The 19,991-nt window shown below is 38.3% G+C and overlaps 1 long non-coding RNA gene across 3 annotated transcripts; it reads right to left on the bottom strand.

Annotated features, from left to right (window-relative positions):
• Positions 1-287: 287 nt before the first annotated feature.
• On the bottom strand, positions 288-19,554 carry LOC148884585 (uncharacterized). 3 transcript variants are annotated; one of them, XR_016118351.1, is made up of 7 exons: positions 19,494-19,550; positions 17,632-17,735; positions 16,430-16,524; positions 16,034-16,137; positions 15,902-15,954; positions 13,248-13,478; positions 288-795 (listed from the first exon to the last, which is right to left on the bottom strand). It is a non-coding gene; the product is annotated as an uncharacterized LOC148884585 (long non-coding RNA). The 3 variants fall into 3 exon arrangements; XR_016118352.1 differs by lacking the exon at positions 288-795 and adding an exon at positions 12,917-13,144; XR_016118353.1 differs by lacking the exon at positions 17,632-17,735 and having other exon boundaries at positions 290-795; positions 19,494-19,554.
• Positions 19,555-19,991: the final 437 nt, after the last annotated feature.

Here is a 19,991-nt window from a genome sequence, read left to right as displayed (position 1 = left end):
CTCGCCCCTTTCGCTCCTTTTTTGAACTCCTCTTTCATTCTCGCACTTCATTCTGTGATTCTCTCCACGACGTTGGTGACAAGGCGCTCCATTCACGGCCTCTTTCTTACACCCCCCCACCCCCTTTCTCCCAGAGCCCCATCTCCCCCACCCATTGCACCCCCGCCCCTCTCTGGTAGCTCCATTGTCTCGCTCGTGGGGGCCTGCTTTAGTTGCTATTCACCAACCAGACGGACTGCCATTGACTGGACACCCCTCCCGCCACCATCCAGACCCCCCCTCCGTCCCCACCCTCACCCCCCTTCACACACATATGCACACAGCAACCTGGCGAGGACCCACCCTGCAAGCTTGCATCAGGCAGCTGCTATGCTAATACCCAGGCTGGAGGAAGCGGTGTGGTGTGCAAGGGGTTGTGTAAGGGTAGCCGGCCTATAGTAAAAGGGCGGACCTGGGGGGAGGGGGGGGGGGGGCAGAGAGTGACCTCTCTCCCTCCATCTCCATAGCCATGCCAGAGCAGCAGTAGACCTCCTGTTACACAAAGGGACCCCCCCTGCCTTACCCCCTCCCCTGGCCTCCTCTGTTCCCCCCCTTTCTCATTCAAATCCATTTTATACCCCAGTGGTAAAGGCAGCTGTAAGTGCAGTATGTAAAGTACCCCCACTCCTGTCCCGCGGGCACAGCCATTCAAGAAGCAGTGCGTGCGTGTGTGTGTGGGTGCGCACACGCTTTGTCTTGGACTGTGCCCCATACCTCCACAAGCACACACCTGTCCTCCGGTTCATTTGCATCTCCCTGCGTGGACAAAGAACATAACACGCTTGGATGTGCAGGTATTTGGAAAGGCCACATGCCAAGCAGGAGTTGGGAAGCACTGAAAGGAAATGACTGAGGACAAATCCGAGTCAATGACAATAAAATTGGGAATATCAGAGAGATAAAAATGATTGTGATTCTGGTAGGATGATTAGTGACGAAGCAGATGAGATAGCGTATCCGATGAGAAATATAGGTTTTATATATATTTTTTCTCGATTGTTCTGTTTAACGTGGAGTGAATATGTTTACAGGTGTGGTACCCAAAAACTGGGGTCAGTTTGTAACAGACAAAAACTTGACTGCAAAAGTACATGAACGTAACTATCAATGATTGTTGTTTTAAGCTAAATACGCCTTATGATGCACTGTTGTTTATTCCGCGCTAAAATAAGGCTAAAAAACGCCTTACTATATATACTTGGTGTTTTTTTGGGATAAAAAATCCTTATTATACATGGTTGGCTTTTTCGGTCTAAAATGCCTTTAATAGAGGGTCGTTTTTTTTGGTGCAAAAATCGCCTTACTATACATGGTAATTTTCTTTCAGGCTAAAAACGGCTTCCTATACATGGTCATTTTTGTTTGGCTAAATTGCCTTACTATACATGATAGTTTTTTGTTGTTGTTGTTGTTTTTTTTGTATAATAAGGCGTTTTTAGTCAAAAAAAGGACCATGTATAGTATGGCGTTTTTAGCACCACAAAAAAACACCATGTATAGTAAGGCGTTTTTAACAAAAAAAAAAAAACAACCATGTGTGGTCAGGCGTTTTTAGCCGAAAAAATGACCATGTATAGTAAGGCGTTTTAGCCCCAAAAAAGACCATGTATAATAATGCATTTTAACCCAAAAAAGGACCATATATAGTAAGGCATTTTTTGCCGAAAAAAAACGACCATGTATATAGTAAGGCGTTTTTATCCGGAAAAAAACGAACATGTATAGTAAAGCTTCTTTAGCCGAAAAAAAGGACCATGTATAGTAAGGCATTTTTAGCCCCAAAACTGTCCATGTATAGTAAGGCATTTTTAGCCCGAAAAAACGACCATGTATAGTAAGGCATTTTTTGCCGAAAAAAAACGACCATGTATATACAGTGTATAGTAAAGCTTCTTTAGCCGAAAAAAAGGACCATGTATAGTAAGGCATTTTTAGCCCCAAAAATGTCCATGTATAGTAAGGTGTTTTTAGCCGAAAAAAAACGACCTCGTAGTCAGGCTTTTTTAGCCCAAAATATTGACCATGTATACTAAGGCGTTTTTAACCAAAAATAAAAGACCATGTGTTGTAGACTTTTTAGCCGAAAAAAAAACGATCATGGATAGTAAGGCCTTTTTAGCCGAAAAAGACCACCATGTATAGTAAGGCGTTTTTAGCAACAAAAAAAAAATGACCATGTGTGGTAAGGCGTTTTTAGCCCAAAAAAATGACCATGTATAGTAAGGCGTTTTTAGCCCCAAAAAACACCATGTATAATAATGCATTTTAGTCCAAAAAAAGCGACCATGTATAGTAAGGCGTTTTAGCCCAAAAAAGGCCATAGTAAGGCGTTTTTAGCCGAAAAAAAACCGATCATGTGTAGTAAAGCTTTTTAAGCCGAAAAAACGACCATGTATATATAGTAAGGTAAGGTGTTTTTAACCCAAAAAAGACCACTTATAGTAAGGCGTTTTTAGCTCAAAAAAGACCATGGTCTTTTTTGAGCTAAAAAAAACTTATAGTAAGGCGTTTTTAGTCCAAGAAACGACCATGTATAGTAAGGCGTTTTTAATCCAAAAAGAGACCACTTATAGTAAGGCATTTTTAATCCAAAAAACGACCATGTATAGTAAGGCGTTTCTAGCTCAAAAAAAGACCATGTATAGTAAGGCGTTTTTAGTCCAAAAAGAGACCACTTATAGTAACGCGTTTTTAGCCCGAAAAAACGACCATGTATAGTAAGGCATTTTTAGCCCGAAAAAAAACCCATGTATAGTAAGGCGTTTTTAACGCCAAAAAAAGACCACTGATAGTAAGGCATTTTTAGCCCGAAAAAACGACCATGTATAGTAAGGCGTTTTTAACCCAAAAAAAGACCATGTATAGTAAGGCGTTTTGAGCTGAAAAAAACGACCATGTATAGTAAGGCGTTTTGAGCTGAAAAAAAGACCATGTATAGTAAGGCGTTTTGAGCTGAAAAAAAGACCATGTATAGTAAGGCGTTTTTAGCCCGAAAAAACGACCATGTATAGTAAGGCGTTTTTAACCCAAAAAAAAGACCACTTATAGTAAGGCGGTTTTAGCTAAAAAAAAGTCAATGTATAGTAAGGCGTTTTTAACCCAAAAAACAGACCACTTATAGTAAGGCGTTTTTAGTCCAAAAACGACCATGTATAGTAAGGCGTTTTTAGCAACAACAAAAAAAATGACCATGTGTGGTAAGGCGTTTTTAGCCCAAAAAAATGACCATGTATAGTAAGCCGTTTTTAGCCCCAAAAAAGACCATGTATAATAATGCATTTTAGTCAAAAAAAAAACGACCATGTATAGTAAGGCGTTTTAACCCAAAAAAGGCCATAGTAAGGCGTTTTTAGCCGAAAAAAAAACGATCATGTGTAGTAAAGCTTTTTAAGCCGAAAAAACGACCATGTATATATAGTAAGGTAAGGTGTTTTTAACTAAAAAAAAGACCACTTATAGTAAGGCGCTTTTAGCTCAAAAAAGACCATGGTCTTTTTTTAGCTAAAAAAACTTATAGTAAGGCGTTTTTAGTCCAAGAAATGACCATGTATAGTAAGGCGTTTTTAATCCAAAAAGAGACCACTTATAGTAAGGCATTTTTAATCCAAAAAACGACCATGTATAGTAAGGCGTTTTTAACCCAAAAAAAGACCACTTATAGTAAGGCGTTTTTAGTCCAAAAAACGACCATGTATAGTAAGGCGTTTTTAACCCAAAAAAGACCACTTATAGTAAGGCGGTTTTTGCTAAAAAAAAAGTCCATGTATAGTGAGGCGTTTTTAACCCAAAAAAAGACCACTTATAGTAAGGCGGTTTTAGTCCAAAAAAACGACCATGTATAGTAAGGCGTTTTTAATCCAAAAAGAGACCACTTATAGTAAGGCATTTTTAGCCCGAAAAAACGACCATGTATAGTAAGGCGTTTTTAACCCAAAAAAAGACCATGTAAAGTAAGGCGTTTTTAGTTCAAAAACGACCATGTATAGTAAGGTGTTTTTAACCCAAAAAAAGACAACTTATAATAAGGCGTTTTTAGCCCGAAAAAATGACCATGTATGGTAAGGCGTTTTTAGCCCCCAAAAATGACCATGTATAGTAAGGTGTTTTTAGTTAAAAAAACGACCACTTATAGTAAGGCATTTTTAGCCCGGAAAAAAAAAACCATGTATAGTAAGGCGTTTTTAACCCCAAAAAAAGACCAGATAGTAAGGCATTTTTAGCCCGAAAAAACGACCATGTATAGTAAGGCGTTTTTAACCCAAAAAAAAGACCATGTATAGTAAGGCATTTTTCATCCAAAAAACGACCATGTATAGTAAGGCGTTTCTAGCTCAAAAAATAATAGTAAGGCGTTTACCACTTGGTATTTTTTTGGGTTAAAATGCCTTACTATACATGGTCGTTTTTTTCGGCTAAAAATGCCTTACTATATATACGTGGACTTTTTTGGGGCTAAAAATGCCTTACTATACATGGTCGTTTTTTTCGGGCTAAAAATGCCTTACCACACATGGACTTTTTTTGAGCTAAAAACGCCTTACTATAAGTGGTATTTTTTGGGTTAAAAACGCCTTACTATACATGGTCTGTTTTTGAGCTAAAAATGCCTTACTATAAGTGGTCTTTTTTTTGGGTTAAAAACGCCTTACTATACATGGTGGTTTTTTTTCAGCTCAAAACGCCTTACTAACCATGGTCTTTTTTGGTGCTAAAACGCCTTACTATACATGGTCGTTTTTTTCAGCTCAAAACGCCTTACTATACATGGTCGTTTTTTTCAGCTGAAAACGCCTTACTATACATGGTTGTTTTTATCAGCTCAAAACACCTTACTATACATGGTCGTTTTTTTCAGCTCAAAAAGCCTTACTATACATGGTCATTTTTATCAGGTAAAAACGCCGCACTACTACTATGGTCGTTTTTTTTCAACTCAAAAAGCCTTACTATACATGGTCGTTTTTTTCAGCTCAAAACGCCTTACTATACATGGTCGTTTTTATCAGCTCAAAACGCCTTACTATACATGGTCGTTTTTTTTAACTGAAAACGCCTTAGTATACATGGTCGTTTTTTTCAGCTAAAAACGCCTTACTATACATGGTCGTTTTTTTTTCAGCTCAAAACGCCTTACTATACATGGTCGTTTTTATCAGCTCAAAACGCCTTACTATACATGGTCGTTTTTTTCAACTGAAAACTCCTTAGTATACATGGTCGTTTTTTTTCAGCTAAGAACGCCTTACTATACATGGTCGTTTTTTTCAGCTAAAAACGCCTTACTAACCATGGTCTTTTTTGGTGATAAAACGCCTTACTATACATGGTCGTTCTTATCAGCTCAAAATGCCTTACTATACATGGTGTTTTTTTTTTCAGCTAAAAACGCCTTACAATACATGGTCGTTTTTTTCAACTGAAAACGCCTTACTATACATGGTCGTTTTTTTCAGCTCAAAACGCCTTAGTATACATGGTCGTTTTTTTCAGCTAAGAACGCCTTACTATACATGGTCGTTTTTTTCAGCTAAAAACGCCTTACTAACCATGGTCTTTTTTGGTGCAAAAACGCCTTACTATACATGGTCGTTCTTATCAGCTCAAAACGCCTTACTATACATGGTGGTTTTTTTCAGCTAAAAACGCCTTACTAACCATGGTCTTTTTTGGTGCTAAAACGGCTTACTATACATGGTCGTTTTTTTCAGCTCAAAACGCCTTACTATACATGGTTGTTTTTTTTTCAGCTGAAAACGCCTTACTATACATGGTCGTTTTTATCAGCTCAAAACACCTTACTATACATGGTCGTTTTTTTCAGCTCAAAAAGCCTTACTATACATGGTCATTTTTATCAGCTAAAAACGCTGCACTACTACTTTGGTCGTTTTTTTTTCAGCTCAAAAAGCCTTACTATACATGGTCATTTTTATCAGCTAAAAATGCCTTACTATACATGGTCGTTTTTTTCAGCTCAAAAAGCCTTACTATACATGGTCGTTTTTTTCAGCTCAAAACGCCTTACTATACATGGTCGTTTTTATCAGCTCAAAACACCTTACTATACATGGTCGTTTTTTTCAATTGAAAACGCCTTACTATACATGGTCGTTTTTTTTCAGCTCAAAACGCCTTGGTATACATGGTCGTTTTTTTTTCAGCTAAAAACACCTTACGATACATGGTCGGTTTTTTTCAGCTCAAAACGCCTTACTATACATGGTCGTTTTTTTCAGCTTAAAACGCCTTACTATACATGGTAATTTTTTTTCAGCTCAAAACGCCTTACTATACATGGTCGTTTTTTTCAACTCAAAAAGCCTTACTATACATGGTGGTTTTTATCAGCTAAAATCGCCTTACTATACATGGTTGTTTTTTTCAGCTAAGAACGCCTTACTATACATGGTCGTTTTTATCAGCTAAAAACACCTTACTATACACGGTCGTTTTTTTCAGCTCAAAACGCCTTACTATACATGGTCGTTTTTTTCAGCTCAAAAAGCCTTACTATACATGGTGGTTTTTATCAGCTGAAAACGCCTTACTATACATGGTTGTTTTTTTTCAGCTAAGAACGCCTTACTATACATGGTCGTTTTTTTCAGCTAAAAACGCCTTACTAACCATGGTCTTTTTTGGTGCTAAAACGCCTTACTATACATGGTCGTTCTTATCAGCTCAAAACGCCTTACTATACATGGTGGTTTTTTTCAGCTAAAAACGCCTTACTAACCATGGTCTTTTTTGGTGCTAAAACGCCTTACTATACATGGTCGTTTTTTTCAGCTCAAAACGCCTTACTATACATGGGGTTTTTTTCAGCTAAAAACGCCTTACTATACATGGTGGTTTTTATCAGCTCAAAACACCTTACTACACATGGTCGTTTTTATCAGCTCAAAACACCTTACTATACATGGTTGTTTTTTTTCAGCTCAAAACGCCTTACTATACATGGTCGTTTTTTTCAGCTAAAAACGCCTTACTATACATGGTCGTTTTTTTCAGCTCAAAACGCCTTACTATACATGGTCTTTTTTTTCAGCTAAAAACGCCTTACTATACATGGTCGTTTTTATCAGCTCAAAACGCCTTACTATACATGGTTGTTTTTTTCAGCTCAAAACGCCTTACTATACATGGTCGTTTTTTTCAGCTAAAAACGCCTTACTATACATGGTCTTTTTTTTCAGCTAAAAACGCCTTACTATACATGGTCGTTTTTATCAGCTCAAAACGCCTTACTATACATGGTCGTCTTTTTGGAGCTAAAAACGCCTTACTATACATGGTCGTTTTTTTGGCTTAAAAACGCCTTACTATACATGGTCATTTTTTGGAGCTAAAAACGCCTTACTATACATGGTTGTTTTTTTCAGCTTAAAACGCCTTACTATACATGGTCATTTTTTTTCAGCTCAAAACGCCTTACTATACATGGTGTGTTTTTCAGCTAAAAACGCCTTACTATACATGGTCGTTTTTTTCAGCTAAAAACGCCTTACTAACCATGGTCTTTTTTTGGTGCTAAAACGCCTTACTATACATGGTCGTTCTTATCAGCTCAAAACGCCTTACTATACATGGTCGTTTTTTTCAGCTAAAAACGCCTTACTAACCATGGTCTTTTTTTGGTGCTAAAACGCCTTACTATACATGGTCGTTCTTATCAGCTCAAAACGCCTTACTATACATGGTCTCTTTTTGGATTAAAAACGCCTTACTATAAGTGGTCTCTTTTTGGATTAAAAATGCCTTACTATACATGGTCATTTTTTGGACTGAAAATGCCTTACTATACATGGTGATTTTTTTCGTGCTAAAAACGGCTTACTATAAGTGGTCTCTTTTTGGATTAAAAACGCCTTACTACACATGGTCGTTTTTATCAGCTCAAAACACCTTACTATACATGGTTGTTCTTATCAGCTCAAAACGCCTTACTATACATGGTCGTTTTTTTCAGCTCAAAACGCCTTACTATATATACATGGTCGTTTTTTTCAGCTTAAAACGCCTTACTATACATGGTCATTTTTTTTCAGCTCAAAACGCCTTACTATACATGGTGTGTTTTTCAGCTAAAAACGCCTTACTATACATGGTCGTTTTTATCAGCTAAAAACACCTTACTATACATGGTCGTTTTTTTCAGCTCAAAACGCCTTACTATACATGGTCGTTTTTTTCAGCTCAAAAAGCCTTACCATACATGGTGGTTTTTATCAGCTAAAAACGCCTTACTATACATGGTTGTTTTTTTCAGCTAAGAACGCCTTACTATACATGGTCGTTTTTATCAGCTAAAAACACCTTACTATACATGGTCGTTTTTTTCAGCTCAAAACGCCTTACTATACATGGTCGTTTTTTTCAGCTCAAAAACCGTTACTATACATGGTGGTTTTTATCAGCTAAAAACGCCTTACTATACATGGTTGTTTTTTTCAGCTAAGAACGCCTTACTATACATGGTCGTTTTTTTCAGCTAAAAACGCCTTACTAACCATGGTCTTTTTTGGTGCTAAAACGCCTTACTATACATGGTCGTTCTTATCAGCTCAAAACGCCTTACTATACATGGTGGTTTTTTTCAGCTAAAAACGCCTTACTAACCATGGTCTTTTTTGGTGCTAAAACGCCTTACTATACATGGTCGTTTTTTCAGCTCAAAACGCCTTACTATACATGGTGTTTTTTTCAGCTAAAAACGCCTTACTATTCATGGTGGTTTTTATCAGCTCAAAACACCTTACTACACATGGTCGTTTTTATCAGCTCAAAACACCTTACTATACATGGTTGTTTTTTTCAGCTCAAAACGCCTTACTATACATGGTCGTTTTTTTCAGCTAAAAACGCCTTACTATACATGGTTGTTTTTTTCAGCTTAAAACGCCTTACTATACATGGTCATTTTTTTCAGCTCAAAACGCCTTACTATACATGGTGTGTTTTTCAGCTAAAAACACCTTACTATACATGGTCGTTTTTTTCAGCTAAAAACGCCTTACTAACCATGGTCTTTTTTTGGTGCTAAAACGCCTTACTATACATGGTCGTTCTTATCAGCTCAAAACGCCTTACTATACATGGTTGTTTTTTTCAGCTAAGAACGCCTTACTATACATGGTCGTTTTTTTCAGCTAAAAACGCCTTACTAACCGTGGTCTTTTTTTGGTGCTAAAACGCCTTACTATACATGGTGTTTTTTTCAGCTAAAAACGCCTTACTATACATGGTCGTTTTTATCAGCTAAAAACACCTTACTATACATGGTCGTTTTTTTCAGCTCAAAACGCCTTACTATACATGGTCGTTTTTTTCAGCTCAAAAAGCCTTACTATACATGGTGGTTTTTATCAGCTAAAAACGCCTTACTATACATGGTTGTTTTTTTCAGCTAAGAACGCCTTACTATACATGGTCGTTTTTATCAGCTAAAAACACCTTACTATACATGGTCGTTTTTTTTCAGCTCAAAACGCCTTACTATACATGGTCGTTTTTTTCAGCTCAAAAAGCCTTACTATACATGGTGGTTTTTATCAGCTAAAAACGCCTTACTATACATGGGTGTTTTTTTCAGCTAAGAACGCCTTACTATACATGGTCGTTTTTTTTCAGCTAAAAACGCCTTACTAACCATGGTCTTTTTTGGATTAAAAACGCCTTACTATAAGTGGTCTCTTTTTGGATTAAAAATGCCTTACTATAAGTGGTCTCTTTTTGGATTAAAAACGCCTTAGTATACATGGTCGTTTTTTGGACTAAAAACGCCTTACTATACATGGTGATTTTTTTCGGGCTAAAAACGCCTTACTATACATGGTCATTTTTTGGACTAAAAATGCCTTACTATATATGGTGATTTTTTTCGTGCTAAAAACGCCTTACTATAAGTGGTCTCTTTTTGGATTAAAAACGCCTTACTATACATGGTCGTTTTTTGGGTTAAAAACGCCTTACTATACATGGTCGTTTTTTCGGGTTAAAAATGCCTTACTATAAATGGTCTCTTTTTGGATTAAAAACGCCTTACTATACATGGTCTTTTTTTGGGTTAAAAACGCCTTACTATACATGGTCTTTTTTTGGGTTAAAAACGCCTTACTATACATGGTCGTTTTTTCGGGTTAAAAATGCCTTACTATAAGTGGTCTCTTTTTGGATTAAAAACGCCTTACTATACATGGTCGTTTTTGGACTACAAACGCCTTACTATACATGGTCTTTTTTTGAGATAAAAACGCCTTATTTATATCTTGTATTTTAAAAACAACTTATTGAGGGACAATGACAAACTGTCATGAGCTTCCTTGTCGTTGAATGGTTAGTGCGGATGTGGTGCAGCTAAGAGTTGCAGGGTTTGATTCCAGACCTGGTCTTCCATTGTATTACCCAAAATTTTCTGATCCACCTGGGACTCACATTCACACCAAGGAATAATTCATAAAAAGCCTTATTTTACATATATGTATTCATTTATTTTGAGGAGGAGGCCTGTGAAGACGCCTTCCTATACTATTATTTACAAAGCATTCATGCCCAGTCTGGTGGTTGAATGGTTAGTGCATCAGTGTCACCGCGAAGAGGTACACAGTTCGAATCCAGCTCCGGCAATCTTGTCTTCTTTCAAAATCATGCACTACCCACCTTTTGTTGATCCTCTTCACACTCACACAGAGGCGAGCATAAAAACATGGTTGTTTTTTTGGGGGGCTAAAAATGCCTTACTATACATGGTCGTTTTGTGGAGCTAAAAACGCCTTGCTATACATGGTCCTTTTTTCGGGCTAAAAATGCCATACTATACATGGACTTTTTTGGGGCTAAAAATTGTCGTTTTTTTCGGGCTAAAAACGCCTTACTATACTTGGTATTTTTTTGGGTTAAAAACGCCTTACTATAAGTGGTCTTTTTTTGGGGCTAAACACGCCTTACTATACATGGTCGTTTTTTTCGGGCTAAAAATGCCTTACTATACATGGACTTTTTTTTGGGTTAAAAACGCCTTACTATACACGGTCATTTTTCGGACTAAAAACGCCTTACTATACATGGTCTTTTTTTGAGCTAAAAAACGCCTTACTATAAGTGGTCTTTTTTGGGTTAAAAACGCCTTACTATACATGGTCATTTTTTGGACTAAAAATGCCTTACTATACATGGTGATTTTTTCGGGCTAAAAACGCCTTACTATAAGTGGTCTCTTTTTGGATTAAAAACGCCTTACTATACATGGTGGGTTTTTTTGGACTAAAAACGCTTACTATACATGGTCTTTTTTTGAGCTAAAAACGCCTTACTATAAGTGGTCTCTTTTTGGATTAAAAACACCTGACTATACATGGTCTTTTTTTGAGCTAAAAACGCCTTACTATACATGGTCTTTTTTGAGCTAAAAACGCCTTACTATAAGTGGTGTTTTTTGGGTTAAAAACGCCTTACTATACATGGTCTTTTTTTGAGCTGAAAATGCCTTCGTATAAGTGGTCTTTTTTGGGTTAAAAACGCCTTCCTATACATGGTCGTTTTTTCGGGCTAAAAATGCCTTACTATACATGGACTTTTTTGGGGCTAAAAATTGTTGTTTTTTCGGGCTAAAAACGCCTTACTATACTTGGTATTTTTTGGGTTAAAAATGCCTTAATATACATGGTCGTTTTTTTCGGCTAAAAATGCCTTACTATACATGGACTTTTTTGGGGCTAAAAATTGTCGTTTTTTTTAGGCTAAAAACGCCTTACTATACTTGGTCTTTTTTTGAGCTAAAAACGCCTTGCTATACATGGTCGTTTTTTTGGACTAAAAACGCCTTACTATACATGGTCGTTTTTTGGACTAAAAACGCCTTACTATACATGGTCTTTTTTTGGGCTAAAAATGCCTTACTATAAGTGGTCTTTTTTTTGGGTTAAACACGCCTTACTATACATGGTCGTTTTTTTGGGCTAAAAATGCCTTACTATAAGTGGTCTTTTTTTGGGCTAAAAATGCCTTACTATAAGTGGTCTTTTTTTGGGTTAAACACGCCTTACTATACATGGTCGTTTTTTCGGGCTAAAAATGCCTTACTATACATGGACTTTTTTGGGGCTAAAAATTGTTGTTTTTTCGGGCTAAAAACGCCTTACTATACATGGTCGGTTTTTTTTCGGCTAAAAATGCCTTACTATACATGGACTTTTTTGGGGCTAAAAATTGTCGTTTTTTTCGGGCTAAAAACGCCTTACTATACTTGGTATTTTTTTGGGTTAAAAATGCGTTACTATACATGGTTGTTTTTTTCGGCTAAAAATGCGTTACTATACATGGTCTTTTTTTTTAGCTAAAATCGCCTTACTATACTTGGTATTTTTTTAGGTTAAAAATGCCTTACTATATATAATTGTTTTTTTGGTGCTAAAAACGGCATACTATACATGGTGTTTTTTTCCGGCTAAAAACGCCTTACTATACATGTTTGGGTTTTTTTTCCGGCTAAAAATGTCTTAGTCCTTATTTTTGGTCAAAAAAGGGCCTCCTATAATCATGTTTTTTTGGGTGGGGTGTTCTAACTACAAACACCATGGTAGATTTTTTCCTCTAAAATAAGTCCTTCCGATACATACATCGTCATTCTTTTTTTTTTGTTTTTTCTTTGGCTTGAAACATTTGAGTATTTATTAGGTCCTTTTTTTCCCGACTAAAATTGCATTTGTATATCCATGGTTGTTTTTTTGGGAGGGAGGGCTCTTATTTCAAATTAAAGCAACATATCATTAGTTAGTACACATAATAGCTATTAACCCTACGCCGATGTATCGCTCATCGATGAGTTCTGTGAATCCCGAAAATAAAACGTGACAGTATCGCATTGTTTGTTTTCAATTCAAAGAAGCTCAACTTGGATCACGTCACAGTGTGTGTTGGCATGTTATGTCAGCCATGTTTCTACATCTCTTTTCGAGAGCTTTAAAGAGAGCTGGAGAGGGGGGGGGCAGTTAGAGGCGGGGTTGTTGGCAGGACGGCATTCCTCTCGCTCGTCTTTTCTGTTTTTTATCCTGTGTAGTGTGACCCTTTGCCCCATCGGGGGAGCCACGTCCCATTTGACATCTGCCTGTTTGTTTGGGAAGGGAGGGTGGGGTTGCGGGGTTGCCCATATGGAACTTCAACCCCTCTTACCCCAAGTCTGACATGCACGTACACATACACTCACTCACCGCCTGCTGCTTGCTCTCTTTGTCGTTGCATGTTATGCCATTCCAGCACACAGCCCCAATGCATGCATGCAGGGGTGGGATGCTTGAAATGGGCAAGGAGAAAGATTTGGAGTCAGGGTCATACAGGTAGATGGATTTACTGTATGGTGGCAACCATTGGGGTCATGGTGAGCTGCAGTCTATCCCAGTTGATTTTGGGGAAGAGGCGGTTCGCACCCTGGACGGGGTCACCTGCCAAATTTAGGGCGGAGGTCGATAAGCAAACATTCACACTCAGATTTAAGAGTTTTCGGTCAACCTAAAAAGCGTTTTCTGGATGGGGGGGATAGACATTCATGCAAGCATCATGCGCTACAATTCAATGGATTAACTCATTCGCTGCCAGATGATGTGCAAAAATGTGTCCAGTGCCAGGGTTTTTGTCACTGTCACTGGAATTCCAAGACCCACAGAATATTTAGTTTTAGGTGTACATAAATATTCAATGTAGCGTAAGAAATTGTAGACTGTCTTTTATTAATGAGAAAAAAGGGTTAATTCCTAAATTATATGGGTCTGGAGTTATATGAGCCTGAAATGAGGGTGGCAGTACAAATCAATGCATATTGTTTTACAGTATATAGAGCTTTGACAACAGCTGAAGGTGTAAAAAATCACTAACATGCTAGCTATTAGTTATCTTTTAGCTAGCTAGCTAAGTTTCTATCTATTTGAGTTATTCCGGGTTGAATGAACGTTGGCTCATGTTACTATCTATTAGCGATCTAGCTAGCTAGTTGCTATCTATTAACTATCTGGCTATTAGTTATCTATTAGCTAGCTACTTTATATTTGAGTTATTCCGGGTTGAGTGAATGGTGGCTCATGTTACTATCTATTAGCGACTTAGCTAGCTATTTGCTATCTATTAGCTACTGAGAAAGCTCGCTTTTAGTTATCTATTAGCTAGCTAACTTTCTATTTGAGTTATTCCGGGTTGAGTGAACGTTGGCTCATGTTACTATCTATTAGCGATCTAGCTAGCGAGCTATTAGTTACAGTTTAGCTAGCTTGCTAACTTTCTATCTATTTGAGTTATTCCGGGTTGAGTGAACGTTGGCTCATGTTACAATCTATTAGCTATTTAGCTAGCTATTTGCTATCTATTAGCTATTTAGCTAGCTAGCTAACTTTTTATCTATTTGAGTTATTCCAGGTTGAGTGAACGCTGGCGCGCTTGGCTGCCACTGCTCGCCCACAGGAAAACGTATCCTGTAACTGTAAAGTGACCTTGAGTGTTTTGAAAGGTGCTTATAAATTAAATGTATTATTATTATTATTATTATTATTGTTGTTGTTGTTGTTATAATTAACAATATAAATGCTACCCCCCTTGTGGAAAGGAACACAAACATTGCCAGAGGCCATGGCCAGTGCTTTATCGACACCCAAGCATAAAGAAAACCAAACACATTTGGGAATGGTGCTATACGTCCTATTTTCAATTCCCGAATAAATTTGTGAATGACAGTGAATGAGTTCAACTATTTTGTTAGTTCCTGAATTGAAATGAACTTTTTGTAACTAATTTATCATTCGTCCCAGTTGCTGCAACACCTTAGCATCCTCGCATGTCACATCAGGGGCAACAGCTCCCACCCCTCAGTTTGATTACTCCATGGCACAATGATTCAGTGTGCGCGTTAGCACAATGGCGCTCGATGTAGGCTAACGACTTGAAATGGCTCATCGTGATGATGACAAACGTGTCGGTGACGCCGCGTCTCGCGCTGCCATCATCTGCCACCCTACTTAGCATAATACATTTTTGCCCAAAGAGGCTTACCGTGAATTAGGTTGTTACCACGTTGAAGCACATCTGTTGTGCCCATCGGGTGGCAAAGACAACGCGGCCCACGGGGCTTTGCATGGAAATGCTCACATTTATCGGCTTACTGCAGTGATTACCTCTGTTTTGGTTCTGTCGCCATCATAAAACCCTTTATTGTCTCCACTTGTATTTAACCAACTTTAGAGTAATCTCGCATTTGAAAATTTGGAGGAAAAGAGTAAAAAAAAAATGAAAAGTAACATATTATATTGCGTTCTATTTTGGACAGCCACCCTCATTTCAAGCTCATATAACTCCAGAGCCATATAATTTAGGAATTAACTTTTTTTGGGGGGGTGAAAGACATGTTTCTCAGATTTCTTATCCTGCATTGAATATTTTTGTAGTCCTAAAACTCACTATTTTTTGCATCCTGGAATTCAAGTGACAATGACAAAAACCCTGGCACTGGATCGGACACATATTTGCACATCCTCTGGCATTGAATTAGTTTTAAAAAAAAGTACAATATCTACTGTACGTGTGTACGCGCGCATGTGTGCCAGGGAGTAATCAGAGAGAATAAAGGCCTACTTGTACAGACTGAAACTGAGGGGTTTGAAGTGAGATGGAAGATGCTTTTCTGTTTGGCTGAGCACACTCAATGGTGCTATTCAGCCACCCCCCTTACGACCTATTGTCCTTCCACCAGAATCTGGCCCGCGCACACACGCACACAATGGGTGTGGTTGAACATTAATGCGTAAAGTAGAGATGTGGTAATTTGGATTGACTGGAAATGGTTTCAGATGATTCTATTTTATCATAGATGATCTTATTTTACCTTAGTGCGAGTCCCTTGTGGTCAATGGTTCAGGTCCAAGAGATGGTCCATTCCTATATGTGATAATATTTTGCATCCAAATCAATAAAAAAACATATTGACAGTTAACCCGATTTACATAGACACACATACACACAAAATAGTCTGTCATGGCGTCACACTCCTTCAGGCTTGTTGATGCGGAGGCCGGGTGGTCATCGATCGTCGGACATTAGGCCATTGGTCCTCTTTGCCACCTGGAGAAAGGAATTTGACAAGACCTACTCACCATTGATGCATTTCAATTAGCAAAATAAGGTACGAAAAGTGAGTATTTCACATCTGCGGTCAGTCAGAATTCTTGGCGTACATGGAAATTGTTGCTAACTTATAGATGAAGCAACGGAGGCCATTTTGCCTTCCGTTGCCTTTTGCTGTAGGCTGAAAAATGACATCACGGTGCAGTTCGGGTAAATAAGACAAATACAGTTAACTTATAAGCGCTTTTCAAAACTCTCAAGGACACTTTACGTAAAGATCAGAGCTCACCTGTTTTCTGTTTTTGTCTTCTGACGTTCGCCGATTGAGGCTCTTGACAGCGTGATGTCATTCTCCGTCACCTGGAAGTGTCAAAATGGCCGCTCCTGGAGATGGATAAAAGCAAGTGGATTTTGGTTGTTAACATTTGATTTTCTACTTCTTCCTTTCATTTCATAACTTTGCTGCTGTGAAATGTAAATTTCTCCATTGCAAGACTAATACAATGATAGCTTGGCTTACGAACTGAATTGGTTCCCAGACAGAGTGTGTAAGGCGAAAAGTGTGTATCCCAAAAATTAATTTCCCATAGGAAACCATTAAAATAAGAATAATCCATTCCCAGGTCCCCATAAAACATAATTTTCTACTTTCTAATTTTCTAATGCTTAAAACTACACAAAATATACCTTATTTTATGTATAATAAATGTTCTATGGTACAATAATTAAATAATAAACTGTACCGTATAATAAAGTCGTTTTATTTACCTTTGTGATGGTCGTTGATGGCTTGATGGAATGGAGTGGCCGGTTTCATCAGCATTAAGTACTTGATGAGGAACGTAACCTTCTTCTTTCTCCATCTTGAGGAATGATCCCTTGTAGGTGCTTTCTCTGTGATAATTTTACCTAGTTCCTCATCAATTGTGTTCTGTTTAGCTGCGTTGATAGCTTTTTTCATCAAGTGTACAGATTGCTTGTGCGGGTTGTTTGTGAAGCCTGATTGATGGGATATTTTAACCTTGCAGGCAACGTTGAACTATCAACGTTGAAACTCTCTCACTGTCGTTTGCCTGTCTCTTTAATGTTTAAACCACGCCCCCTCACTGCTGCGTTCTTGACTAATCACGTGGCTTTAACCGAAGACTGGGGGTGGGGAATAGAGAACAAAAACAGTGGCTACCATTTTGTTGTCAAAAGAACGGGCTCATTCGCGAACGACACATCACTCACTGAGGCTGCTCCGTGTATGAAAAAAGTTCGTATGCCAAGGTAAAATTTCGTAAACCAAAAACTTCATAAGCCAAGGGGTTCGTGAACCGAGGTATCACTGTAAAGGTAAATCCAATCCAAATACACGTAGCCTTATGGGAGTATTTATTGACAAGATGACGTCAATAACGACACAAAGATTGCTAATAAAACAGGCGATGGGAGACGACAAAGTGCAGAGCTCAGCATGTTGAGCCAGTACGTGAGTCGCATACGTACGTGGATGGCGCACAAAGGAAAGAAAAGGAGCTTCATTCATTAGCCGCTTCTATTCGCCAAACTCTTCTTCTCAAAGCATCACGAGTGATGCGACTTTTCCATGGCTGCAAGGGGGGGGGGGGGGTGAAAACGGACTCATTCAAAGCCTTCTCTGCTTTTGCAGACATTTTGTTGCTCAACTGCTTCATTTACACCTGAATTTATTTGCACTTTGCGTCAATTGCTGTAATAAAGCACATGTAATATTTCACATCGTTATTTATACGCATGGTAATCACAATTCAAGTTGTTAAACAAAATCAACTAATTGACAGTGAATTTCCCCATTGTGGGACGAATAAAGGTTTTCTGATTCTGATTTCTCACTAAATTAAGAAACTTATCTTCACCATCAATCGATCAAATGGCACACCACTCATTCTAAATTGTTATTGTAGACATATGATACATAATCACGCCATTCTTGATTTTGATTGGACAGGATTGAGGGGAAATATTTTTTTTTACCACCCAATGACTTTATTGTTTCTTTTTTCCTCTCTTGACTTCTTTTTGTTTATCTAGCTATCCAGCTGTCTAGCTAGCTAGCTATCTGGCTTTCTAGCTATTTGCTATATATTAGCTGGCTATCTCGCTTGTTATATATTAGTTATCTAGCTAGCTATTAGCTATCAATCTGGCTAGCTATCGAGCTGGCTAGCTATTGGCTATATATTAGCTAGTTTTCTATGTATTTGAGTAACTTCCGGGTAGAGTGAACGCTCGCGTATGTGGCAGCCACCGCTCACCCACAGAAAAACTTAGCATGTGACTGTAAAGTGACCTTGAGAGTTTTGAAAGGCGCTTATAAATGATTTTTTTTTTTTTATTATTATTTTTTAGCTATCCATGTGTTTATCTAGCTAGCTAGCTATCCGGCTATTTAGCTAGCTACCTAGCTAGATATCTATTTGCTGTCTATTAGCTATCTAGCTGGCTATATATTCACTATATATTAGCTATCTAGCTTGCTGGCTATCTAGGTAGCTATGCGTTAGCTATTTATTAGCTATCTAGCTAGCTTTCTATCTATTTGAGATACTTATGGGTCGAGTGCACGCTGGCGCGTGTAGCTGCCGCATCTCACCGACAGAAAAACTTCTCCTGTGACTGTAGAGTGACCTTGAGAGTTTTGAAAGGCGCTTATAAATGAAATGTGTTATTAAATCACATCCTGTTTGTGTTGAATGCCCCCAATACTTGTCCATGCGATGTCCTTGAAAAATTGCCCAGCCAGTGTCAATCTCTGTGCGTGTATGTGTGAGTTGATAGGCCTGTTTCAATAACAATGGACAGCAGCTGACCAAAAGATCTCTTCTTCTTTTGTCATTCTGTATAATGACATGTCCACCATACACCCGCCCCTTCCTCCCCTTACCCTTCTTCATCATCATCATCATCATGCAACAACTTCAGCGTCATCTTCCTCATCCCCTCTGTCGCTTCTGCTGCTCAAATATGCAACCTTTGGGACCCTGCCCACATTCTATTAAAAAAAAAAACACCCCGTTCCAAGCCTCCCTCCCTCGACATGTGTTGTCGTCCATCTGTGTGGAACACATAAATACAATAAGGCTACCTGGCTGATGATAGTACTGCACTTGCATTGTTTTGATTTAAATTACATTCTAATGAAATACGGGAATCAAATATTGTCTTATCATGTCAAATCGTGTGTTGTGATTAGCCAGTTCGAAGGTACTGAAAGGTTTCCAAGCAACCAATTCAAGATATCACTCCCTGTTACTCTCGGTGGGAACTTTGCACACAATAAGTTGTCACCCTCACCCTGAGAGTTTGTGTTTGTGTGTGTACACGTTTACCATAGCTGCAGTCGAGGGAGCGCCAGGTGATACGAGCCAGTGCGGAAGGTCAACGTTGTTACGTCACTTCCTCATCCTCTCCGGATATTCCCAGCATTCTGCCAATACAAACCGGCAATTCCGGGAACTAAGAGCAGGAAGCCTGGCTCCTTCCAAAAGATTTTTTTTTAATTTATTTTGAAACAAACCCACATTCAGAAAAAGAATTAACAAAACTAACTTCCAAGTGTGACGGCTCAAATGCAAACGGTGAAAATTGCTCAAAATTGTGTGTACATGACATCCACACAGCACAATGACATGCGTTATGTTAAACCGATCAATTTTCACACGGAGTGAAGAAAAACAGACGATAATCAAGATATCTAGTTTTGAGCGTGGGGGGGGGGAGATTTTATCAATGTTATATTTATTCTCTGGGTCAATAAAGTTTTTAATACATGGTGAGCTTGTCAAACCTTTATGACAAGCAAATTGTAAACTGTGCGACGCTGCCCT

This window comes from Hippocampus bargibanti, linkage group LG18 (genome assembly GCF_051943395.1).
Source record: "Hippocampus bargibanti isolate YZ-2025 linkage group LG18, ASM5194339v1, whole genome shotgun sequence".
Taxonomy (NCBI): Eukaryota; Metazoa; Chordata; class Actinopteri; order Syngnathiformes; family Syngnathidae; genus Hippocampus; species Hippocampus bargibanti.
Note: the sequence above shows the minus strand (reverse complement) of the source record. Positions and strands in the feature narration are given on the sequence as shown.